The 27,931-nt window shown below is 43.8% G+C and overlaps 1 pseudogene; it reads left to right on the top strand.

The window, feature by feature from the left end:
* The first annotated feature begins 28 nt into the window (after nt 1-28).
* LOC121449974 lies at nt 29-22,070 on the top strand (annotated as a pseudogene).
* The last annotated feature ends 5,861 nt before the right edge of the window (nt 22,071-27,931 follow it).

The following is a 27,931-nucleotide window of genomic DNA, read 5'->3' as shown; positions in this document are numbered from 1 at the left end:
GCAAGGTCCTGCAGAGCGCTCCCCAACGATGGGTGACCACTGCGTTCTCACCACAGCAGGGCAGGGGCACAGGAGAGTCCTTGGTGTGGATCTGCACAGGGAGGACACCCTCAACTCTACTCTAAGGTGCCTGAAACTCCTGTCTACTGGCCAGGCTCACCTTCTCTGGAGCCTCCCTTAACTCTTCTCTCTTGTCTCAGATGGAGCCCCCCGTCCACCGGCTTCCTCAGAGCCACAGCCAGAACCTCCCTCAATGGCTTAGATGCCACACCCACCACCTCAGAGAGTGCCTGCAGCTCCTCACCCCAGATGCTCCTGGTCTCTCTTAGTGTCTTATTTAAGCATAGCTGGATTACAGAGATGCATGTTTAGGATATTGCATTCCTCACTCTCTGTTTCCAAAGTACTTTTAGTTTGGGTGTCAGGTCCTGCAAAACCACTGCACTCTCCAAGAAGGAATGTCTTCCAGCACATCCACACAGGGACGTATTTCTAACATGACCACACAGCCAATGTGCTGACAGATGTCCTCAGGTACGAGACATCATCAAAGCTAGAACTCAGCCATCTTGTCCCCTCTCCAGACCTAGCCCCCGTTATGCCTTAGGGACCTTCTCCCTTCATCCCTGCCTGGCTAGGGTGGCTTTTCAGAGTCCTCCTGACAGCTGTGGAGGAGCTGCAGCTCCCTGGGGCAGAGGCTGTTGCTGGAGCCCTGAATCACTGCAGGGAATTTTCTTCCCTGTGCAGAATGAGCAGCCTCATCATGGGTGACTAGAGAGCTCTGCTGGGGTTTTGCATCTTGCCTGTAACCACTTCTGCACCTTTCTTTCTTTGGGTTTTCCAGAAAACCGTGGTCTTCAGCCCAGAATGTAGAGAATATTATACCGAAGACACCATAGACAAATTGATGGCAATCCTTTCCAAAGTTAACTTGCTTAGAAAATGATGACTGATCTGAGAGACACCTTGCTGCCCAGTCCACTTTCCATCCTGAAGCTGGCATCCAGACACCTGTCTCTTCCTTGCTCAGTCTGTTAAACTGGTTCAATAAACACCCGCAGTTCTGCTCTGGTTCCCGTGTCTATTGTTGTACATGTGTCATGTGATGTCCTCAGATCTAGAAGAAAGAGAGGACTTGGGTAGACACTCAGAGCAGGGAGGCTGCCACAGACTGACTAGGTATCAGGGAGAGCCATTGTAACCTTTTTTGTTGCTATGTAGACTAGGCTGGCCTCAAACTCACAGACATCCACCCATGTCTGCCTCCTAAGTGCTGGGATTAAAAGCATTGGCTCTCACCAAGAAAAGCTCAGTGCAGCTTTGTGAGACTGTAAGACAGAAGTTGTCTGAGGGTAAAGAGCAAGGAAGCAGCCACAGTCTTCCCTAGGCTGTCAGGCTAGAAACTAGGTGCACAGCTACTCACTTCATATTTTGCCTCTAGGCTTTATCTCAGGGCAGCTGGCTCCTTAGAGGTCAGTCTATAACAGTGCATTGACTCAGAAGACGACTGGGGAGACTCTTCTGGTCTGCAAGAAAGGTCATCATTTGTCATAGCCTGATCTACATAGAAAGTTCCAGGACAGTGATGGCTATATAGAGAGACCCTGCCTCCAATCTAATATCAAAAATTAATAATAAACCAAAAACTCAAATGAGGAAAGAGTTGAATAGATGCACAACTAAGGAGCAGAGAAGGCCGGGAAGAAGGTTCAATGAGTGCTTCTGTGCTTTACTGGGGATATGAGTTCAAATCCCAGAACCCATCCATGGCCAGATGTGGCAGCATACATCCATCATTCCAGTGCTGTTGTCAAGAGCTGAGAAGAGATAGACGAATACCCAGAAGTCTCTCTGAAATCCGGACCGTCACAGTGGCCTGTCTTAGACAATGTAGGTGAAGAGCGACACCTGAGTAAATACAATCAGTGAACACTAGGATGGGCAGTGAGGAGAGAGTGATCATATAGGGGGAGAAGGGGCTGGAGAGATGGCTCAGGGAATAAGAGCACTGGCTGATTTTCCAGAAGGTCTGAGTTCAATTCCCAGTAACCTCTTGGTGACACATAGCCATCTTTAACGGAATCTGATGCCCTCTTCTGGTATGCAGGTGTACATGCACACAGAGCACTAGTATATCTTTAAATTAATAAATTAATTAAAATAATAAAACAAGAGCTATAAAGTGGGAGGAAGGAACATTAGGAGCAAAGGAGACGCTCAACACTGTGACTACAGTGATGAGCTCCTAAAACCTACCATATTTTGTTCTTTAATTATGCACAGCACAGGGCACATCAAACAATTCAACTTCAATAGAGCTTTAATAAAAGAAATGTTTCTGTACAAACGGAATGGTGAAAAATACAAAAATATGGATTTCCTCTCTACTGAAAATCCCTAAAGTTTGGCAAATGTACACTGGTCCCACACTCTTTGGGATAGAGGCCTACTTGAAGGACACAGAGCATCATGAGCAATAGAGATTGGCTTGAGTCCCAGGTCACACGCGGACTTCTTTCCTTTCTCCTTGTTCTGGTCCGCGTAGCCTGGGAACCCAGTAACATCTGAACACATACCATTGTCTTGAGTATCTATGGGGAAGCTCTGGTAACCAACTAAGCCTAGCTAAGGCGTGGCTACCTGGGATCCAGGAAGAAAACTGGGACTGACAAGGTGTGTGCTCTTTTTGCCCAATTCCCATGGACACAGAGGAATTCGAACTTCCCATTCTGTAGCATGAGTTTCCCATTATAACCATTAAAAATATAATTGTTATCCTTAAGCTCTCCTGGTTATTTCCCAGATGAGCTAATTTGCAACACCTGGCACCCAACATGGGGCCAATAGAACCTCTGGCAGCTCTGGCCAGCCGTGGTCACACCATGTTTATTTGGGCATAGACTGTCCAAGCTCAGCACACAACTCTGAGCCCCATAACATCATCCCCACACACTCACCCCTCGGCATCCCTAGGCACACTATGCCACCACTCACGTGCCCTCTGCCATGTCCCCAAACACTCCCTCCTTGGTTTCCCTCCACACCCTCTGCCACTGCTAGCTTGCCCTCACTGCCCAGCACACGCACCCAGCCCAGCTCCACATCAATCCCCGTGGGCAAAGGCCATTCCCGTGCACTTTCCCGGAGCACTTCTGCAGCCACAGACCCTGCTGCATCTAGTGTGCGAGCCCAGCCACAGCCATGCTGCCACCACCCTGCACTGCAGGTTTTGGGTTCAGCCACCGCTGGAGTGGCAGACCTGTCTAGTCTGGCTATTGAACAGCCAAAGACCTTCACAGAGCTCACGGCCTGTGATTTATACTAAAACATTTCTTTTTTGAGTGTATTTTTCTTTTCTTTTTTTTTTATTGAGAAAAGGAGAAAAAAAAAACAAGTTTCCACCTCCTCCCAGCCTCCCATTTCCCTCCCCCTCCTCCCCCCTACGCCCCCTCCTCCCACCCTTCTCCCCATCCCCCCACTCCTTTCCCCCTCCCTCTCCAGTCCAAAGAGCAGTCAGGGTTTTCTGCCCTGTGGTAAGACCTAGGACCTCCCACCTCCGTCCATATCTAGGAAGGTGAACATCCAAACTGGCTGGGCTCCCACAAAGCCATCACATTACGTAGGATCAAACCCCCGTGCCATTGGCCTTTGCGTCTCATCAGCCCTCATAGTTCGCCATGTTCAGAGAGTCCAGTTTTATCCCATGCTTTTTCAGTCACAGTCCAGCTGGTCTTGGTGAGCTCTCAATAGATCAGCTCCACTGTCTCAGTGGGTGGGTGCATCCCTCGTGGTCCCGACTTCTTTGCTCATGTTCTCCCTCCTTCTGCTCCTCATTGGGACTTTGGGAGCTCAGTCCAGTGGAATTGAGTGTATTTTTCAGTACTCTAGCTAAATTCAGATTTAATCTGAGCATGTGAATTCAAATGCACTGTGACACCTACTGGCAGGCAACGGTTATTGCACTTATTCCACCCGATTAAACCACAGGTGAGACTTACTGATTTAAACGGGCAATATGTCAGACAATCTAACCGTCCAAGATTACGATAGCCTTTTCACTTACACCATGTGTGAAGTCTTACAAGATGCACATGATGTCCCTCCTACATTGCTATTCTCATTTCTAGGGTTTACTTTTGTTTTCTTAAAAATGTGGTTTGATAATGGGAAAATGGTACAGTCTTTACAGACTGAATCCAGGCTTCTTAGAAAAGAAGTTGGAAATCTAAAGAAGGACACATCTTAACTAACAATTTTCAGTCAGATGAGGTACTTTTAAACATGATACAGACTGGAAATAAGTTTCTCAAAGAGGAGGTCATACCTCTAAAAGAGAACAAACACTTTGAATACCAAATCTCAGTTGAATGAGGTGCTTTTAGACATGGGACAGACTAATAACACACTTTTAGAAAAAGAGATTGCACTTCTGAAGGATGATACCAGGTCTTTGCTTAACAGGACTCAGTCAACTGAGAAATCTTTGGTCTGATGGTAATTTATTTACAGAGAGATTCAGCACTCTGGAGAAGGAAACAGCTGATTTGGCACATAAAACCCGGTCTATGACATTGGGTGCTGAAACATTATTTGAGAGAATTTTCTCTGTTGAATGTATTAATCAGACTCTGTTGAAGGGATATGATAGATTGAATGATAGTATGTCTCTACAGGAAGGTAATATGAATGCCATGAAGATTATGTCCAAGGATGAGACATTATCGCTACTGGACAGAATTCATACCTTAGAATCCTCAATGAAGGCATTAGAGCAGAATACTGGACAGGAGGCCCAGACTTTACAAAAGGCAGTGGTAAACAGATTTGAAAAGATTGAGGAACTTATCGAATTTGATGACCCAGAACAAAAGGTAAAAAGGCAACATTTGACCTCGTCAGTACATAAAACTCTCTGGGATAGCTTCCTCATATTTCTACCTGCCTTTCCAGTAATAACATCAGAAAAGGTATCTGGCTCTAAATACCTTAAGGTTGTCAAGGAATATACATGGGAGCCCATACGCATAGCTGATCTAAAAGAAATTAAACAAGCAACTGTGACTTATGGACTACATTTGTCCTTTGTTAGGGAGATGGTCAAAACCTGGGCTTTCAGTCACAAAGCCACACCTCACGATTGGGCTCAGTTAATCTCAACAGTCCTAGAAAGTGTACCACAATTGCATTGGAGATGTTTTGTTAAAGAGGAAGCAGAATTTTAGAGCAACAAGAAAAAGCGAAAGGAACTGAGATTTCCTTAGATCAAATTCTAGTTGAGGGACCTTACTCTGATCATAAGGATCAAGCTCTTTATAATGATGATGATGACACCTTAGCTCTATGTAGCATAGCACCTTTGAAGGCTTGAGACAGGAATCAGGAACTAGGAAAGAGGATTAAATCATATTTTGGGGTTAAACAGAGTCAGAGAGAACCTTTTAGTGATGCTTTCAAAGACTATCTAGGGCTGTACAAACAGGGGTAACTCACCTAGCAGCTAGACGCATAATAATTGAGTCTTTGGCTTATGAGAATGCCAACATTGAATGCAATTAGATCCTTGGGCCTTAAAAGATCAGATCAGCACCCATGGATGCATACACTGAATGTCAAGACACTTGATTATGGTACTGAGGTGTGGGTAGGAGAAGCAACGTCCAATGGTAAGAGAAGACATCAAAATATCAAATGTTTTAATTGTGGTAGAATGGAAGATATGAGAAGGGATTGTAGACAATGGATTCCTAAATGAAGGCGTAAGTCACAAACAATCCCACACCAGTTTGGAATTATGATTAATAGAATGGTTATTTATTTAAGTGGGAAAAACGTACAGATCACCATTCTAGACAACAGCCCTCTGCACAACCAGGAAGGGAGCCTAGTTGCCAGAAGCGGAGCCGGAAGCCAGAGAACAAGCGGAGGGCAGGTGCTGCTTTTTTAAAGAGAGAGAGACCACGCCCCAATGGTCTGGTATCTCAGCAGCTATTGGCTGAAGAAGCAGAAGGAGCTCCTGCAACACCTCCCCCTTTTGTTTAAGTAAGAGAGTTCTAAACCTACTACAAAATTATATATAATAAGTACAAATATCCTATTCTAACTAGCTTAAATCTTGTATAATAAATAACTTGGCCAAGTCATGAGAGGAAAGTAACTACATTTATATAGTCTTCAACCCCATCAAAGACCTGAGAAGGGAAATAATGTTACCTGAGTAATTAGGAAGTGCAATTAAACAACTTCCAAAACATGCAACAAATCACAGAGACAACTAGCTACCTGGGCAATCACCCAAGGTCACGTTTGCAGTGTTGAAGCAACCAACTTTGGCTAAGGCCTAACATAACTGACATACCATTTTCAAAGGCAAGAAACTTTTCAAAACTATCTTACCCTGTCTTGGCAGGATATGACAGTCCTGTTTTATCCGTTTACGGATACTCTGTATCTCTGTCAGTGGTTGAGGTATGGGCATTTCTTTGCCCAAAGCCAGTTCTGCCAAGAAGAAAGGCTCCAGGTGGAGTGTCTTTGGTGCTCAACATTCTTTCTGGAATAGATTGGTGTTGCCAGAAGTGATTGTGTCCCACTACCACAGAACTCTGAGTTAGATTAAAGGCCATTTTCTACAGCTCTTTGAAGAGGTTGAAGATTATCTATCTATACTGAGTATAAACTCTATGTATCTAAAGAACCTGATTAGTCTAATTATAAATGAAAAACATAGATGACTATTGATCTATATAATTCTCAATACCTATCTAACTTAAAGACTAAGACAATAAACAACTGTGCAATAAAAGAGGACAATGTGACCTCCAAATATAAACAATGTACAAATATACATTGCAATATGGTAAATATATCTCAATTCATAAACAATATATAAGCATCTTAATCAGAGGTAGAATTGTACACTACAATATGGTAAATATACATATATCAATACATAAAAAATGTTTTAAACAGAGGTAGAAGCATGCATGCATACAATAGTCAATATAATTTAACTTTTTTTATATGTATTTATTTATTTATTATGTATACAATATTCTGTCTTGCCTGCTGGCCAGAAGAGGGCACCAGACCTCATTACAGATGGTTGTGAGCCACCATGTGGTTGCTGGGAATTGAACTCAGGACCTTTGGAAGAGCAGGCAATGCTCTTAACCTCTGAGCCATATACAAGAATCGATACCAATTGACCAAAAACAATAACTTACAAGTACCAATCTATTATCCCATCATCCAATTATCCCTTTTTTTTTCAAAAAGATCCCTGAGCTTATGAAATTCCTCCCCCAACTCCCCACCCCTAACTGTATACTAATTATAATCAACCCCTAAATGATGTCCCTAAACCCAAGGACAAACTTTACTGGGAGAGGGGATGTCATCCTCTAGAAATACTTCCACCTGTCATGTGGGCAACGTTCTTTCTGTGGGACCCTGTAAAAGTAAAATGATGGTTAAATTTCAAGATCAATGTCTTTTAAAATTGCAAATAGTCTCTGAGTAATTTGTGCAGGTCTGGCCAGAATGTTGTACAAGATGTGCATCATTTCAGCTAACCAAGTTGGAACCGTCTTGTGCAGCTGGTAAACAGGTCTTGTAGTATCAGTATCTTGACATCATATCAACCAGGTGGAGTTGTTGTTATGGGGCCCCATCTTCTTCCTGGAAACGTCAAATATCACTGTAGGAAAAACTCATTGTTCACTTTGAAAAACTTAAACATTAATCATATAAACATATATATATATATATATATATTCAATGAAAGCCATGATAGATATATTCAATGAAAGGTATGATAGATATGAAGAAAAGCAAAGATGTTTTCTAAACTCATATTTCTTTCTGTCCCATATCATGGCTGTTGACATGAGACGGAAACTCCAGAAAATCTGGGTTTTTCTCTTAACAACAGGCTTGGAATTAGAGAGGGACCCCAAAGTTCTTTTGTACTGTTGGGGCATCCATCTTCAGCCTACAGACCCATAGTATCCAGCAGACATTTCCATAAAGCAGAAAATTTCAAAGGCTGTTCAGTCACTATCTGCTTGTCGCAGACTCTTTCATGAGTCAGGAACCCCGAAAGACCATCTCACCTTTAAGCAAGTTCAGCAGTCCTCTTTCTATGGGTTCTTTGTGTCCAGTTTATGCAACAGTCCAGGCAAGAGCAGTTTCTTGCCCAAATGGCTATCAAACTCCATAAGGAGCCACTTCGATGCCCATCTTCCTCTTGAAGTAGCTGGTGCTGCCAGGAGCAGACATGTTTCATTGTCATGAAAAGCCCTAAGTTATTAAAACATTAAATGCCATATTCTGTAGTCTTTGAAAGATATGAATATTGCCTATCTAACTGAAATATATCTCTACATATCTAGAAAATCTAACTAATATGACTACAAGCTTGACTATTATTGATTATTATCCATTAACAACCTATATTTTCTAATTATACATTACATTTTAAAATGAACTATACAATCACAATACCTTAATCAAGATCAGAAATACATATACATATAACAAAATTTATACCTATGTAAATTATTCATATCTATATCATATCCCCCTTTAAATGTAAAAGAACATTTATAAACAATATTTGGGAATATGGGCACAGTTATTTCTCTCCAAACTGCTTCCTGCTGTATAGGGGCACTGTTATTTAGGTCTTTCATGGTATAACCTGTCTGCTAGGTTCATCTCAGTTGGCAGTTGAGTGAAGTAATTTTCTGAAGGTGTTCACAGCAACCTTTCAGGAGGGCATGGTCTATCATACCATATTGAGATAGAAGCAGTCCACAGGGTCTCATCCTCTGTGAAAACAAAAGAAGACCCTCTCCAAAGCATCATATCCTTAGACCCAAATTCTGAAATCATAATATCCTTATGATATCCATTCTGGTTTAGCTGGCAGCCCATCTAATGAAATGTCTCTCTGCACTTAGCTCCTTCACAGTCAAAAATTTTAAAGAAAACACAATGCACATAATCCAGACTCTGTGAATTTTCCATTTTTACATGACTTATTTTTCTTTATTTCTTTTAGTCTATAACTATCTTTACTCTGTCTCCTTAAAGGCTTTACCCTTTCTTTTTTTTTTAGGGCATTAACTTTATTTTCTATATTCTTTTTTTTTCTCTCCCAAGCCTATGTACACTCATCCAACATTGTGACCCATTTAGAGGTCTTTTATGTCTGAATCTGTCCTATCGTGAATCTGTAATTTTTTTACTGTCCAGGAACATTTTTGATTTGTGCCTTTAAATCGCTAAGCTCTTAAGGATCTAAGCTGTGACATTTCTAGGTCAAAAGCAGGTACTGTGAGCTTGACACGCCCAGTCCAATATGGCGGAGCTGCTTGTGATTCTGACTCAGTTGTTTGCGGCTCTGGAGCAGCCAGCTGCTCTGGATGTTGGCTCCACCTCTCTCCAATTTTAAAATGGTGGGTGTGCCATTTTCTACTAGTTCTGGGGCCGCCAAGTAGGAGCCGCCACTCGCCGCCACTCAGCACTTTAACTCTGAGACTGAGCTTTTTATCTCAGTTACAGCCTAATCTGCCAGGCAGAGCAATGCACAGCCTGGAAACATCTCTGTGTATGTCAGCGGGAATTCGCCATGCTCTCCTGCTTGAGCATGCCTAGTAAATCTCATCCCGCTGCCTGCCCAGGTGCAGGTGGGGAGCGCTGAGCCATTGGCATGGTCTCAGAGTACTTTCTTTCCGATCCCAAGCAGGAACACAAACATCCAGGCCCACAAACGCACCATAGCCAGAGTTTGCACCAACAGCAGGGCCCAGGAAGCTGTGTTTTAAAACTGCACATGGCTTTTTTTTAAGGCTGCTGAGTCAGGAAATTCTCTCTGTGGCACGCCACCCACAAACAGCAAAATTCTGTGTTAAACTCTGTTTTTTGTGTTTAAAATTAAACTCTCTCAGGTTTTACATGGATCCAGTTTACCACGTTGGGCGCCACTCTGTTGTAGAATGATGGTGGCATTGTATCCTGTCCTTGTGCCCTCTTACTCTGTTCACCAGCTCCAATAATATCTTCAATCATTTCAAATCTTTTTATCATTGTCTCTCTTAAATCCTGAATCTCTGAGTTTCTAGTGATTTCACTAAGGTATCAATTTTTTGGTTCCCATTCTACACCTATGATTCCAAGGCTTTAATTTTTTCCTTCAAAGATAACATGTCCTCCTTAAACTTTTCTTGTGTATCATGTAGATTCCCATCTTGGAGGTACATTCTGTCTGTTACCTTATCAAAACTTTGTGATAACATCTGAACGTCAAATTCAACAGCCTGAACCCTTTCAGGTAATTTCATAGTACCCTTGGATATGGAGTCAATTTTGTCTATCATAGTATCCACTTGTTCAGATAACCTCTGATTTTCAATAATTTTAATCCTTTCAACTAGTCGTTCATTATTAGTCCATAGAGATTGTATCATTCGTAGGAGTGCCATATTCTTCCTTAATGATAGAATATGGAAAAGAAAACTGAAACTTAGTAACCAGTAAGTTAAGGTATCCCCATAGTCATATAAACCTTGCATGATATAATCCATTGTATTAGTAAACAAAGCAGTAAAATTTGCGTTGGAAACAAAAACTGCCATATTACCTATTATCCAGCAGGTGGCGCTGTTGCTGAGTCTCGAATAGAACCACTGCAAAGGTGACAAAAACAGGGTCCACCTTAGAGTAAATGTAATTAAATCAATTCCATACACGGAACCAGAAACCCAGAATACAGGAGTAGAGAAGAGCAACCTGGAAGCCACGTATGCCTCCACGTGATAGAGTCACCCCGAGGGGTTGCAGCTTTTGGCAACCGCTTGCATTCTGATTTGCGCCACTTAAGCACTGCGCTTGCAAGGGAGATTTAAAAATGACTCAGAAAAGAGCAAACCAGGCGGGCGGAGACTGTGCAGGCCTGTGGAGTTTTGGGGAGGCAAACAATAGGGTGCATGGGGACTTGAAGCCAGTCTGAGGTGTGTAAAGAGAATATATAAAGAATTGCAGCAAGAAAAGCCACTGTGTGATAATTTATATTAAACTGCTGTCTCTGTCCACAAGGCACAGGCCGCGGCTGAGGGAGGGCTCGTGACAAGCCGAGCTGGAGGCAGGCAGCCGAGCAGGGGAAGGAGAGGTCCTAAAACCAAACATTTGGGTGCCAGATGAAGGCATAAGTCACAAACAATCCCACACCAGTTTGGAATTATGATTAATAGAATGGTTATTTATTTAAGGGGGAAAAACTTACAGATCACCATCCCAGACAACAGTGCTCTGCACAATCAGGAAGGGAGCCTAGTCACTGGAAGCGGAGCCAGAAGCTAGAGAGCTAGCGGAGGGCAGTTGCTGCTTTTTTAAAGAGAGAAAGAGACCATGCCCCAATGGGCTCGTATCTCAGCAGCTATTTGCTGAAGGAGCAGAAGGAGCTCCTGCAACACCTAGGGATAATACTTCCTCTGGGAATGGCAGTATATGTAAAAGGTGTGGCAGGGCCGACATCGGACAACTCAATGTAGGTCAATGAAAGGTAGACAGGCAACCGGATACCATGAGGAAACAACCTGGGGGTGCCTCTCGCAGGCCCCCATAAAGAATGTCGTCCAGTCATTCCCAGTTACAGTGGAGAATGTGTCTCACCAAGAAAATTAAAAAAATCCAATGCCCACTGTAAAAAGCCATACTGGTCTGAATGATTGGTTAAATGTGGAGGACAAGTCAAAAACTCCATTAGGACAGAGGAAACATATATTTTGGCAGACTTCCATAAAGGATATAAGACCAAAGCTAAGACTTTGTATTAATGTCATTTCTTATTAGACATGGATTCAGATGTAAGTATCATTACTCCAGAATCTTGGCATCCGAATTGGCCTCTTTAAGAGGTAGATGTTCAGTTTCTGGGAATTGGAACCCCACCTTGGGTAAAAGAGAGCATGGGATGGGTTGAATGCATAGGGCCAGAAGTCCAAATGGGAAGACTAAGGCCATATATAGCCAATATTGCAGTGAATTTGTGGGGTCATGACCTATTGCAGCAATGGAATACCCAGATTAACATTCCTGCAGCCCCCAAACCTTGTTTCTGAGGAAAATATTAGAAGATATTATAGATTACAGACACCAGCCATTGGGGCTGTACATGAACACAAAACAAGTGATAAACCTTCAGAGGTACCAACAGCCCTACTTTAAAATGGTTAACTGAGAATCCAATATGGGTTAAGCAGTGGCCTCTAGCTGGGGAAAAGTTGCAGGCTCTAAAGAGCTGGTAGAAAAGCAACTAGATGCTCGACATATAGAAAAATCAACCAGCTCTTGGAATTCTCTTGTATTTGTTGTTAAAAAGAAATCTGGAAAATAAAGAATGGTGATAGACCTAAGGGCTATCAACAAGGTTATTCATCCTATGGACCCTCTACAATCTGGAATTCCTCTGCCTTCTCTGTTACCAAAGGGATGGCCTCTCATAGTTATTGATTTAAAGGATTGTTTCTACACTATACCTTTACAAGAAAAGAATAAAGTTTGCCTTCACAGTGCATACTTATATTTTATTTAATTATTACTTATATTTTATTTAATTATTCTAAGCCTACTAGAAGATATCAATGGACTGTCCTCCCACAGGGAATCCTCAATAACCTCACCCTGTGCCAATACTTTGTCAGCCAGCCATTGGAAATAATTCGTAGGCAATTTCCTAAATCTGTAATCTACCATTACATGGATGACATTGTGTTATCTGATTCAAATATAGATACTTTGGAAAAGATGTTTGAAGAAGTAAAGAAAATCTTGCCTAAATGGGGATTACAAATTGCTCCTGAAAAGATTCAGAGAGGAGATTCTGTTAATTACCGAGGTTACAGAATAGGTTTACAGAAAATTAGAACACAAAAGGCACAAATTCGGAGAGACCAGTTGCAGACTCTTAGTAACTTTCAAAGATTACTAGGAGACATTTCCAGTCTACAACCGGCTGTTGGGATAATGCCTGATCTAATAATTCATTTAAACAAAATGTTAGATGGTGATAAAGACTTGAATAGTTCCAGAGACCTAACAGCTGAAGCAGAAAATAATTGACATTTGTTGAGGAGAAATTACAGGAGGCACATGTGGATTGGGTGAATCCAAATCTTAACTGTATTTTAGTCATATTTCTTTCCAGAATTTCTCCTACAGGCATTTTAATGTAGAGGGATGATATTGTCTTAGAATGGATCTTTTTACCACATAAACCAAGTAAAAAATTAAAATTTATGTGGAAAAATTTCTGAATTAATTATAAAAGGTAAATTGAGACTTGGTCAATTAGCAGGTATAGACCCAGCAGAGATTATAGTGCCTTATACTGTTGATGAAATAAAAAGGTTATGAAAAGACAATGTACCCTGAAAAAGGGCTTGTGCTAATTTTTTGGGAGAAATTAATAGCAATTATCCCAAATGCAATAGACTTCACCTTAGAAAGAGCTTCTTGGATTCTTCCCTGAAGTGTACCTGATGCACCAATAACTGGAGCCCGTACATTTTATACTGATACAAATAAATCTGGGGAGGCAGGTTACAAATCAGAAGAATTAAGTAAGGTGTAACAAAGCATTTATAAATCTATCCAGAAGGCAGAAATACATGCTATTCTCATGGTACTAAGGGATTTTAAAGACCCTCTCTGTATAGTTACTGATTCACAATATGCAGAACGAGTTATCTTGTATATTGTACATGCTGAATTTATACCAGATCATATGAAATTGACATCATTATTTATTCTGGTGCAAGACATAATCAGAAACAGGCTTTGTCTTATATGCATAACACACATCCAATCCCATACGGATCTGCCAGGTCCTCTAGCACATGGTAATGCAGAAATTGATCAATTATTGATTGGAAGTGTGTTTTAGGCCTCTGAATTTCATAAAATCATCATGTCAATAGCAAAGGTTTAAAGAAAGAGTTTTCTATTACATGGCAACAAGCTAAGGATATTATAAAGAGGTGTCTTACTTGCTCTTTCTATAATCAAACACCGCTGCCTACAGGGAGTAACCCAAAGTGTAGTCAAAGGAATAAAATCTGGCTGATGGATGTGTTCCACTTTATGGAATTTGATAAATTAAAATATGTAACCACACCATAGACATATATTTAGGTTTTCAATGGGCAACTGCCTTGAGCTCAGAAAAGGCTGATTCAATAATTACACATTTATTGGACATTATGGCCATCGTGAGTATACCTGCACAAATAAAGGCAGACAATTGTCCGGCATATGTATCTAAGAAAATGAAACGCTTTTTTGCTTATTATAATATACACCATATTACAGGTATACCAAATAATCCTACAGATCAGGCAGTTATAGAAAGGTCAAATCGTACTATAAAGGATATGCTGAACAAACAGAAAGGGATAGAAAATACACCCAGAAATAGATTGCATAATGCTTTATTAACCTTGAATTTTCTCAACACTAATGAGAAAGGAACAACAGCAGCACAGAGGCATTGGATAATGGAAAAACCTTCTGAATTGAATCAACCAGTGTATTTCAAGGACGTGAGCTCACAGTGGAAACCAGGAGATGTACAATGTTGGGAAAGGGGTTTTGCTCTTGTTTCCAAAGGAGAAGAAAAATTATGGATACCATTAAAATTAATATTCACTTTGAAAAGTTAAAACCTCTTAAAAAAGAGAAATGATACCACATCCACAACAGTGACAATCATACAGGTGGTATGTATAGCTCATATGGGTTAGGGCAGGGTTCTGCTCTTACCTTTGTAGGAAAATACACATCATCAAAAACTCAAGAGACCCTGGATGTCCTCCTGATTGAAGGAAAAAATAACTATCCACTAAGGAGCATCTAGAAAACAGAGTATGGTTTATGAATCCAGGTACTGTTTACACTTACATTTACACAAACACGCACACACAGACACATATAGCTGGTTTTGGAGTTAGACAATGGCTCTGTACTTCTCTAAATCCAAGCTTGTTATTAAAAGGAACATTCAGAGTTTCTGTCTCATATCAGGAGCCATCTGGTGTGGGGCAGAAGAAAGACTTTAGGAAAATTTTTACTTTCTCCATGCCTTTTTTGTCTATATCATATTCTTCATTGAATGTATTTTTATATGAATGGTGTCTGAGGTTTTTATGATTCCTTTTTCTGCAGCAATCTTTGAAGTTTCCAGGAAGAAGATGGGGCCACAGCAACAGCTCCACCTGGTTGAGATGACATCATGATGCAGAGAGTGCCTGCTGTAGGACTGCTTGTTTTGGGTACCAGCTGCTGAAATGGTGCATATTCCCATATTGTAGCCAAAACTCCACATATGAGAACTTTGAAAATCAAAACAAAACAAAAAATCTCTTGGCTGCTCAGAAATTGTTTGCAATTATGCTAGACAGTAATTTTGGGACCTAACCACCACTTAATTTTTGCGGGATCCCATTGAGAGAACATTGCCCCCATGACAGCTGGAAGCAATTCTAGAAGACGATACCCCCTATCCCAAAAACATTTGTCCATAGTGTTGGGAACACTGTTTAGGGGTTTTTGATTATTACTTGTACTAGGTAGAGGGTTGGAGCAGAATGTATGTTTTTAAAAAAATGAGATAGCAGTAGTGGGTAATAGAGTGAATACTTGTTAGCTATTATAAATGGATAATTTGCATGAGTATAGTTTTTGTATAATAATAAAATTTCAAATTATATCTGTTACTTTTGTTTACATTTTTACACTGATGCAATGTTATTTTGTCAGATTGCATATGTGCATGTTTCTACCTCTGTTTAGGACATTTTGTATATTAATACAACTTTTAGGATATATTTTCATATTGTATTACTCCTACCTCTGATCAAGATACTTATAGATAGTTTACCTTTTGAGGTCTTTGTCTTCATTTGTTGCACATTTGCTTACAGATTATTTAATATTCTGACATGAAGTTTTAGTCTTTAAGTTATACAGGTATTAATTATTATAGGTCAATAGCTGTTCATGTTTGTTGTACATACAATCAGATCAATTAGGTTCTTTAATATATAGAGATTATATTCTGTCTAGATATGGAATCTTCAACCAATTCAAGGATCCGTAAAACATGGCATTTAAATAACTTAGGGTTTTGTTGACATGAGACATGACTGCTCCTGGCAGCACCGATCTATTCCTGAGAGAATGTTGAACAGCAAATACACTCCATTTGGAGCTCATCTTCTTCTTGACAAAACTGGCCTTTGAGCAAGGAATTGACACTGCCTCAGCCACTGACAAGTTACGTGATATCCGGAAATGGGTAAGCAGGACTGTCGAATCTTGCCAAAACTTGTGTTACAGGGCCTGGCAGACCCATTTGGGATCTAATATATGTTATATTAAAGGGATGATTTCTATTTCTGATTAGTTATTATAACTGAATAGATAACAAGGTCAATTCTGACAAACTGGATTAAGTTCAGTAGTTTTAATACGTAAAACAACTCTCTGCATATTGAAAGTCTGCCTTTTGAACAGAATCATAAGGCCTTTGAGTCACTTTATTAAAATTTCTTAATTTATAACCTGTTTTTCCTGATTTGTTTGAATCAGTATAGAATGTAGGGGCTCCAGAAATTGGTATTCCCTGTACAATGTAAGCAGTGAACCAGTTAGTTCTCTTTTGTCTTATGGCTCTAGCTAGGACTTTGAGTACGATATCAAAGAGATGTGGAGAGAGTGATCATTCTTGTCTTCTTCCTGATTTCAGTGAAATTGCTTTACGTTTCTCTTTCAATTAGTCTGATGTTGGCTGTCGACTTGCTATACACTGCCTTTATTATGTTTAGGGATGTCCCTTGCATCCCTGATCTTTCCAAGACCTTTATCATGAAGGGGTGATGGATTTTGTTGAAGGCTTTTTCAGCATCTAATGAGATGATCATGTGTTTTTTTTTCAGTTTGTTTATGTGATGGATTACATTGCCAGATTTTTGTATGTTGCAAGCTTACTTGGCAGGTGCTCTTGGCGGTCTCTCCCACCTGTGGGCTGGCTGTCTGAGGCGTGTGGGACCCTGAACAATAGCTCACTTTCCAACTACTTGTCTGCTGGTCCCCTTTGTACAACAACAGCTTCAATCAGTGAGTTTTCCTTCTTGTCTTTGGCATAAACACTTTCCTGAATCCGTGGGAGTGACAGTTGATCATCTGGCACCACGTGGTGTCCTTTGAAGCAAGGGTACTACCAGCCACCACCTTCAGGTCTAAGGCTGCCCCCTTTTGCCAACAATCACCTTCAGCCATTTCCCACGAGTGAGGTCTTTATCGTTTCTTGGACCCAAGTGTCCTTTGGGCATAACCCCTCATCACTGACCTTCACTGGGCGCCTTGTGCTTTCTTGTCTTTTAGATCCAAACTCCTTTGGACATGGCCTCTCTGCTTCTGTTCTTTTGACTGACAAGTCCCTGGGCCACTGGAGCTGTCATCGTTTGATTCTCCCTTGATAAAAAGCCATTGGATCTCATGATTTTTTTCTGCCACATTCATGGGAAATAAACCAACCAAAACTATAAGCCCTTCCACTCCTGATGTCTTTTAGAAAACCTAAAATAGCTATGTTTAATGACCTATTTAAAGACCTTAAAACTCATTTGCATTTGTACTAAAAAGTGGTCAAAATATCCCACAGTTAACAACTCAAAGTGGCTGACTAATGACAATTTAGACCCCCAAAATTTCCAGTACCTTTCTAACTACTGCCAGTGGATTCGTAGATGGGAGGAGTTACCTTGCATTCAAGCATTTTTCTACCTTAGCTCCAAATACTCAGCCCCAGAGTCTCAAGTCATGCATGTGCTCATAAGGATTCGGGTAAATACTGAGTCAGCCCAGGGCCCTCCCGTATGTCTCTATGCCAGTTGTCAATTATACCATGCACTCTTGACTGCCCACAGCTCTTTACGCATGTGCAAAGGCCCCACCCATCTGTCTTTCTCTCTTCACTACTTGCCTTTCCCTGTCGACCCTCACAAATCCCTCTTTTACCACCTACCAATACACTTCCACGTGGGTTGGTTGTATTCTGTGATTCATCTTAGCTGAGGCCACTAATCTACGACAGGGCTGAGGCTGCAGTGGCTTATGCCTGTGATCCAGTACCTGAAATTGTCACACAGAATGGGAGCTCAAGTCCAGTGTGGCCATGGAACAAGCTGTGGGCTAGGTTGCTTATGTCATGAACTCTTCTTGAATCTTAGCCCTCTTGCCTCAACTTGCCCTGTGCATGTACCAGACACTAGGTAATCACATGGTTTTGATCTCATGTTCCCCGAAAAGTTCTCAGGGGACTTATAAGGACAGCACAACACATTTTTAAGAACTGTTCCTTTGGATGGTCTCAGCCAATCTTCACAGGTCTCGCTGGGCTTGGATATAGATGTTAGTGGGGCTACATTATTCTACAGCAGTGGTTCTAAACTTCCCTGATGCTGGGACCCTTTAATACTGTTTCTCATTTGTGCTGACTCCCCTACCATAAAATTATTTGTTGCTATTTTATAACTGTAATTTTGCTCCTGTTATGTACTGTAATGTAAACATCTGTGTTTTCTGATGGTCTTAGGTGACACCGTGAAGGAGTCATTTGATTCTCCTGAGGTTTACGGTCAACAGGTTAAGAACTACTGTTCTAGAGGCTCTGAAAATGTGTTTTCTCTCTTCCAGCTCCCAGTGGTTGCTACAGAGGCTGTGCCTGCCTTGGCTTAAGGCTGTATTTCATCTTCAGGGTCAGCAGCTGTGGCCTCTTCTTCTGCTACCACACTCTCTCTGGTTCCCTTACCTCCTGCTATGCTTACAACACCTGCCTTGGGCTTCTGACTGCTGTGTCTATATGACAGGAGATGTATGTTGCTTCAAGCCACTAAACCCACAAAAACTAGGGCTGCAGAGATGGCTCAGTAGTTAAGAGCACTGACTGCTCTTCGAGAGGTCCTGAGTTCAATTCCCAGCACCTACATGGCATCTCACAACCATCTGTAGTGAGAACTGGTGCCTTCCTCTGGCATAAAGGTAAACATGCAAACAGAACACACACACACGTGCACGCACATGCACATACACACACACACACATACACTTTACAGTAATGCATTGCAGCAGAGACGAGTCTCTTTAACTTTTCCTTCAACTCCCGGTTCCAATGTACTCTCAAAGCCCAGGGTTTGACTATGGAAGCCAAAAACCCAGTGCAATGCTTGTAGGACTGTTACTGCTGGATAGCTCCTAGGGGGATTTGTAGATCCCTAGCTTTACTGTGGGCTGAGAGTCATTGGATTATTGTTTCCCAATAAGTCTTAGTTACTGTTCTATCGCTGTGAAGAGACACCATGCCCAAGGCAGCTTATGGAAGAAAAGCATTGAATTAGGGCTTACTGTTTCAGACGGTGAGTCCATGACCATCATGTGCTGGTAGAAGTCCTGCAGCTCAGTTTGTAGACCAGGCTGGCCTCGAACGTGTGGAAATCCTCCTGCTTCTGCTGGGATCAAAGCGTGTAAAACCACGTTTGGCTTCCGGAAACTTTTAAACAAGGGATTTATTCATGTTTATTTTATGCATATAGATCTCTTGCCCGCATGAATGTCTGTAAATCATGTGCGTGCAGGATTCCCATGGAGGTCAGAATCGCGTGTCAGATCCCCTAGAACCAGGGTGACAGATGGTTGTGAGCTGCCATGTGGGTGCTGGGAATCAGACTTGGGTCCTCTGAAAGAGCAACCACTGAGCCAACTCTCCTGCCCGCTAGAGACTTTTCAGTTCCCACAGTGGAAATTTTACACCCTCAGCACCTCCTCCAAGCCTTTGTTTCATCTTCACTGTTAACTTGACCAGCTCTAGAATCTCTTGGGAGATGGAGGCCCACCTCTGGATATGTCTGCAAGGACTTTTTTTTTTTTTTTTGTTGTTGTTGTTGTTGGGGAGAGGGGGACAAATTGGCTTGCTCAGCTCCTGTGAGGGACATCACTGGTAGTATGTCTCTCCTCCCTGTGAAAGATGCATCACAGACTCTGCTAGAGGAGGAGAGAGTCACCCAGGCCTCGAATTTCAGGCACTCTTCTCTCCAAGCCTTCCTTCTCTTCTTCAAAGCTGAATGACTTTGCGTTTTCTATGACTTTGTCACCGAATGAATGTGCCGTCTCAACCACTTCCATTGAAACTGACAAAGCGACCAATGCTAGCCACTTAAGAAGAAAGGGTCTATTTTGGAGGGGAAAACATGGTGGATGGGGCCTAGCAGGCAAATGCCCTTGACTCTGAGACTGAGGAGAGTGAGAACAAGGCCAGCCTGCTTTACCTTGTGAATTCTAGAACATCCAGAGCTTCTGTTTTTGGACAGCTTCTTCTGAGAACAAACCATTTCATCCTGCAGAAAGCTCCTTAAGCAGGGAGGTAAACAACTCAAAATAGCTTCAGACTCACTATGCCAGAGTAAGCAATAAAGCTGAGATCCAACCTGTTGAGCCACCTGCAGGCTGTGCAATGAGCTGCCACTCATGCTGGGTTGGGGGAATTGGTTAATCAGCTGTCTTTGAGTCATTTCTGCTCCTGTAAGTGACCCCAACAAAACTCATTGGTTCACCAAGTTAGATTTCTGCACTTTGGTCTCTCATAGGCTGCCTATTAAATGTGTGAATTTAAATGTATGGGGAAATAAACGTGTGTGTACCACACCTTGGCTTGTCTTTTTTAAAATATGCCCGTCGCGACTTTCAGACTCATACTACGTGCTGATGGTGCTAGCAGAAGCTGCTCCTGGATGCCGGCAGCCCTGAGCTTCTGGCTGGGACCACCTGGATGTGCGGGACAGCTCGCTAGCGACATGTGCTGCCTTAAACACCCGCGTGCGGATGCCCTATTTCAGCCTAGCGAAGACTTTAACTTCTGCCTTCCCAAATGTGCACAGTATATCACAGTTCCATTAAAGGACACCAACAGTGTGCTGTTGTAGTCAAACACAGAGTGGTGAGAAATATACTTGATCCTTTTGAACTTGGCTGGAGAAACTTGAAAGGTCTGTATGAAGACATTAGAAAGGAGCTGTGCATCTCCCCCAAGAACTGCAGGACTTGTCCCAATACAAACTACTTCAATGCAAAGGAAAACCTTTAGACTGGTTATTGTGGTGGTAATGGTGCGAGCCTGTAACATTCATCCTAATAGGCTCACGAGATGTGCAAGCCAGCCAGCGCACCATAGCCTTGATTGCAGAAATGATCCACACTACCAGTCTGGTTCGCAATGATATTATTGACGATGCAAGTTCTCGAAGAGGAAAACATACGCTTAATGAAATCTGGGGTGAAAAAAACTGTTCTTGCTGGAGATTTAATTCTTTCTGCAGCTTCCGTAATTCTGGCGTGGATTGGAAACACAGCCGTTATATCTATTTTAACCCAAGTTATTGAATGTTTGGTGCATGGTGAATTTTTTTCAGCTAGGGTCAAAAGAAAATGAGGTTGGAAGGTTTGCCCACTAATTTGGAAAGACCTTCAAGAAGACGGCCAGCCTGCGAGCCAACAGTTGTAAAGTGGTCTCTGTCCTGGGCTTCCCCAACCCACTGCTGCCTGAGATTGCCAATCAGTGTGGGGAAAATGTTGGAATAGCTTTTCAGCTCATAGGCGGTGTATTAGACATCACCTCCTGCTCTGACCAGAGGGACAAGACAATATCTGCAGACCTGAAGCTAGGCCTAGCCGCTGGCCCTGTCCTGTTTGCTTGCCAGCGGCTTCCAGAAATGAATGCTATGCTAACATTCTGGCGGTGGGTTTGCCAGGGGATGTGGACAGAGCCTGCCGATGTGTCTTACAGAGTGATGACATGCCACAGACAACCTGCCTCGCCCAGCAGCAGTGGACAGATCAGGAAACGTAGACCACCCACAGAAAGGGATGCCCTCATCCGGCTTTCAGAAAGTGTGCTCACAAGAGATAAACAACAATGCTTTCTGTTCTTCCTGACAGCAATTTTACCAGCCTGTGCCTAATGAATTTTGTGGAACACTGTTTGCTTTATGTGCAGATAATCAAAAATTACTTTAGGAAATAATTTCAACCTTATTGAGGGACAATTTTTTTTTATTGGCCAAGTTTTTCAGAAAACTTTTAAAATGTAATTAAACCAGTGTCACTATAGTCAGTTCTACTTGAGGTGTCCTGATGGTTATGTGTGTGACTTTTTACACTGTTAATGCCCACACGGAAAGCCATTACACAAATAAATAATCAACGTTAAAAAGAATGTGCTTATAGGAGCTGGCTGTGGTGGCAAACGCCTTTAATCCCTGCACTGGGGAAACAGAGGTAGGTGGATCTCTGTGAGTTCAAGGCCCGCTTTGTCTACAGCATTAGTTCCAGGACAGTCAGAGCTACACAAAGAAATCTCGTCTCGAACCCCACCTCCCAAAATGGGCATGTATAAATATATGCATGGCAGGGTATACATGGAGGCCCGAGGACCACTGGGGGAGTCAGTTCTCTCCTTCCACCCTATGGATCTTGGGGATCAAAGTCAGGTTGTCAGGCTTGATAGCATTAACCCACCGAGCCATTTCACTGGCTGTGTGACATTGCTCCACGGAAGGTCGGAACAAGTGTCTGTTCATTCCAAACAGGGAGCCAGTGGCAGATGGAAGTGCAAATACCACAGAAGGGCAATTGGTGAAACAATGAGTTTTACTGAGGTCACATAATTACAAGGGCAGAAATGATTAAAAGACAGCTGCATCTGAGCCTACTCCAGCAGGGGTGATGGCTCACAAAGCTTGGAACCTGGAACTCACTGGACAGCTCAGTGTTGTGGCTTAGATGTCAGATGCCGAAAGATCTGGAAGGTAATCCTGACTCTTTCTGATCTACAGGTTTCTGGCTCTACAGGTTGGAGAGAACACCTGAGAAGCAGGAGGGGCAGTAACTAAGGTCAGAGAGTGGTGTGGGAGGGGAGCATGAGTGTTCTAGTGGGGACAAACTGCCAGTCACTTGTGCCCTACTCTGCTTTGGACCTCTCACACCTGACACCTGCAAACCCACTGAAGGCTGGGACACCATCTGCCTAAGACCAGGCCTACCTCATCCATGCAGTGCCAAATATATAGATGGAATACAGAGGCCCAGAGGAGCACTGTGAGACACGTACTCTATACAATTGGCCCACGTCCTCAGCAGAGGACAGAAGGGACAATTTTGCTGTCCGGAAACTGTGTAATCCTCAGCAGACACTTGGTCCCTCTGGCCCTTCACTGTTCCATGTTCCTGGGAAGTTCATTCGAGAATGTCATGTATGTGCCCCATGCCCCATGGCCCATGAGAGTGACAGACACTCTGGCTGTGTTGACTGTGGTCTCCTAGCATTACCTAATGTGTTTTTCAGGGGCATTTTGGCAGCGCTGCAATTCAGCAGGAACAATTCAAAGTCCCACTGGTTGTCCCTGATATGTCCCAAGAAACTCAATGCCCACCCTCAAATCCAAACAGTCAAGGCTCCCCTGTGAATTACAAGGCTTTTATTGTTGGAACCCTGTTTTTAGACACCTGGAGGGTAGGGGTAGGGCTTGGCGCATCTATGCAGGTGAGCAGGCAAGTGGCTTCCTTGAGTTTTCGGGCAAAGATGGAATCATCAACAGAAAGGGTTAGCTTCTACTTTCTTCTGCAAAGAGAAAGGCGGCAAAGCCTCAGAGGTGAGGGAGATCTTAGCAGTCATACACGGGACACCACTTGGGAGGGACCTGCACTCTGTCTGCAATAGTTCATGGGTCTGACTTGGCCCAGGGAGTCTCCACTCCATTCTGTCTCCAGCACACCACACCAGGGCGAGCCTTGTAAACAGCCTCCAATCCAGCCTGATGGGAAGAGCCACCTGCCCTCGGCACACCATGGGCACATGTGGGGCAGAATGGAGAAGCAGCTGGGGAGGGCCTGGCAGGACTCCAGGTTGAGCCTGTGGGCAACTGTGGTCCCTCAGAAAACTGATTCCTGTCACATGATGACCTCAGAGGCATGCAATTGGGGTGGAGACAATCCCTCCTGTTCTAGGGACAAAAGGGGATTTAGTTAGATTCTGCAGCTGAGTGTCCCAGGCCTGGATTCTACACAGTGACCTCAGAGATCCAGAGGAAAAGAAAAAAACATGAGTGTTTGGGGGTGCAGTGGTAGACTTGAAAAGTTAGGATAAAAGATCCCATCTGGAGAAGGGGTGCCAGGCTCTGATGTAGCTGGACTCGGGAGGTGGGCCAGAAAGCCTGATGAAGGCCAAGTGGTACCGCGGGAGCAGGGATCCAGGGGGTCTGGTCTGGCTTGACTGAGCTGTACAGCCAGTGTCCTTCCTGCCCCTTCCTCCTGACATCTTTCTGGATTCACAGTGGAGCTGCAGTGCTGGGGAGGAACACACATCCATCCCTAAGCTGGGGTGAGCAGGTGAGCACACAGGCTCTGATCCAGACACCCAGAGAACTCACCAACAAACTCTTTACATTTTCCTTGTCTTCCTCTGTCAGCTTATTATCAGAACACATCTTGAGATCTTCAGCATTTTTCAATACGGCAGACTCGTTCCTGTACTGGCTCACGAATTCCACATAGTCAGACACAGATGGGCCAAGAAAAAGAGCAAGGTCCTCCTTCAAAGCAGGGCAAAAGCCACAATCTGAAACACAAAGAAAAGATGATTATCCATTGAAAGCCTTGCATCAGAACACAGATGTCCTTCCTGGGGAGTGAGGCTGTGAGAGCCCTGGAGACCCTGCATCCCTGACACCCACACCATAGTACCCAGTTCCCCGAGGTCACCCACACCCTAGTACCTACTTCCCCCTGAAGTCAGAAGCAGGGCAGCCCCAAGCAACAGGAGAGCACCAGTGAGCTTCATGGTAATGGCGGCAGGTGCTCCTACCCAGCTTGAGCCCCACTTGTAACTGCCCTGTTCTGCTCAGGGTGCAAGGAGGAGCTGGGTATGAGCTCTCCAGGCCTGTCCCACAACCCTGCTTGAACCTCCCTGAGGCTGTGTCAGGGGGAGATGTGTGTTTTGGCAAGAGAGTAAGATCCTGGTCAACAAAGGGCCCTGGCTCAGCCTGATCCCCTTCTTAGTGCTGTGCTTAAGATCACATGTCATGTGAAGACCCAGGAAGTGATGAGCAGGGAGAGGGCCAGGTCCCTCCATCAGGCCTACAGAGTGAGGTCTCTGTCACCCTCTCACACCAGGGAACTTGATGTCTATTAAAAGCCTCCCTAGTAGTCAATGTCTAGGGTAGACCAGACCGCTGACTTCTTGGGGACCCTGCTCTGACTGTTTCCGTCACTGCCCCCATCTTTCACTTGTTGCAAGGCTCCATTGAAGCAGGCTCTAACCCTGAAGTCCTCCTGCTGTCAGAGTCATCTTCAAGTCCATCTTTTCATTGTTTCTTTGATGTTTTGTTTTGTTATAGGGTGTTTCTACACAAGCCTGATTATCCTGTATTCACTATCTAGACCAGGCTGGCCTCAAACTCACAGAGACTCACAAGACTCCTGATGCCAGCACTGGCCATTCTGAATATCCCATAGATTTCTTTTTTGTTTTTTTAGATTTATTCATTTATTATGTATACAACATTCTCCCTCCATGTTTGCCCACACACCAGAAGAGGGCACCAGATCTCATTACAGATAGTTGTGAGCCACCATGGGGTTGCTGGGAATTGAACACAGGACCTCTGGAAGAGCAGCCAGTGCTCTTAACCACTGAGCCATCTATCCAGCCCTTCTGTAGATTTCTTAGGAAAACTAGAAGGCAATCTCAGCTGGTTGCCACAGAATCTGTAGACACAGCTTCAATCTGGCTGGTTCAGAATGTCTAGCAGATTTTCACTGTCACAGAATTCTAGATGACCCATCAACCACTTCTACCTAGGTCAGACAGGAAACGCCCTGTCTCTCAATGGCCCAGTAGAAGGGACTGCTAAGAGGCAGGCTGTGGTAGGCTCCAGTGCCCCTCTGGCCTATGGAGGGGGGCAGCTCAGACCCATGCCCTGTCCTGGGAGACATGCTCGCACTCTCTCCCCGGGACTGACATTGTAGGCCTCATGAGAGGATTCTGCCTTTTGCCTGCCCTACTTTCAGGAGTGTGGGCTGAACAGACAGTGAAAGCAATGGAGAAGGAGGCAGGAGGCAGAGGAGCAAAGTCTGAGGCAGGAAAATGACAGTTGAGTGGTCATGAGGCAAGCAGCTTGATGTGTGCAGGCTGAAGCATTGGACAGGGACAGGGCAGGAAAGGAAAGGTCACAGCAAGAGTGCAGGGAGCAGAGTCTGAGGAAGGATCAAAGGGGACAGACCCACAGGACAGAAACTTCAGGACCTGTTTGACAAAGAGGTCCAGGGAGCTGTGGTGTCTTTAGACACAAGAGCCTCACAAGGGCAAAGACCACAGCACTGCTGAGTGCCTAGAAGGACTCACTTCCTATCCATGAAGCTCTGTGTCCCATGCTGGTGTGAGGCCTGTTTACTAGAGGGTTCCTCCTGCTGCTGCTCCCACCTGCCAGCTGCTTCTGCTTCCTCCTGGGACACATGGAGGGCAATGAAAGCTGCCCAATGCAACAGCTGGAGAGTGCCCCTTCCTGCACCCATTTCTACCTTTGTTAGCAGAGGGATCCCAGACAGCTAACTGGGGACACATCTGCCTCAGCTTCCCACAAGCAGGGATTCCATGTGGAAAGGCCTACTTCGTCCCCTCATTTCTCTGGACTCTGCCAGTCCCCTGACCACTCTGTGCCCGGAAACTGGAACTCATCATTACCCTGGCCTGTTTGTCATCCGGAGCATCTCTGTACCAGGTACGGCACCATGTCCCCATAAGCATGACCCCAGGGGGAGCCCGGGCCTCCAAATGCTCTGCCCTCATGTCTGATGTGCTCACCCTTCACCTGGCTGGATATTTTGATGCTTAATCCCCCAATTCCCCAGACTGCATCCAAAAACCACCAAATCAGAGAGACATCCTGCTATGGCGTCCACATGGACAGTCCACACCAAACACCACCTTGCGCCCTGGTCCCAGAGTGGCAGGTGAGAGGCAGTGCATGGTGTGTGGCTGTAAAGCATGTGCAGCCTCTGCTCTCCTACTGTCTTCTGCCAGCCCCACCTCCCTCACCCCTCGCTGCCCTTCTGCTCTGCACCAGGAGCTCAGACAGGGCAAGGCACTGGGTAGATGTGGCTGCTCTGTCTTGGACTTTCAAGACTCCAGACCATGAGCCAAGTTAACTTCTTTCCCATATACCTATCCTGGGTGTTTTGTCATAGCAATGGAACATGGCTTATACACCTCAGTGCACCTGGACCCCTCTTATCTAAAAGCACACCAAGCCTCCACCAGAGCACTGGGCTCTAAACCCTGCCATCACTTCCCTAAGTCCCCTTGCATTGTCTGATTTTGGTGTCCCTTAGATGTCTAAGGGCTCAGGAGAGCAATGCATGTGCTGCTCTATCCCAGGGACAGCACATGGGAGGTCTCCACAGAAGCTGGGTAGATGGGTCGAAGGGCTAGTTCACTTCTCTCAAGTCTGTAAATAAGACCTTTCTTTTTTTAATTTATTTATTTATTATATACAATATTCTGGTGCCGGAAGAGGGCACCAGACCTCTTTACAGATGGTTGTGAGCCACCATGTGGTTGCTGGGAATTGAACTCAGGACCTTTGGAAGAGCAGGCAATGCTCTTAACCACTGAGCCATCTCTCCAGCCCCAAGACCTTTCTTAAAAGTTTAAACAAACACTATCTTCCCACATAGCCCAGGCTGACCTCAAACTGTGAATCCCCTGGCCCCACTTCCCTGTTCACATCATGTAAATGCTTATGAAATTTGGCTGGTATTAACTTTT

Source organism: Microtus oregoni, unplaced genomic scaffold (genome assembly GCF_018167655.1).
Source record: "Microtus oregoni isolate MIOR12 unplaced genomic scaffold, Mior012 000006F_ref0000085, whole genome shotgun sequence".
In the NCBI taxonomy this organism is placed as follows: Eukaryota; Metazoa; Chordata; class Mammalia; order Rodentia; family Cricetidae; genus Microtus; species Microtus oregoni.
Note: the sequence above shows the minus strand (reverse complement) of the source record. Positions and strands in the feature narration are given on the sequence as shown.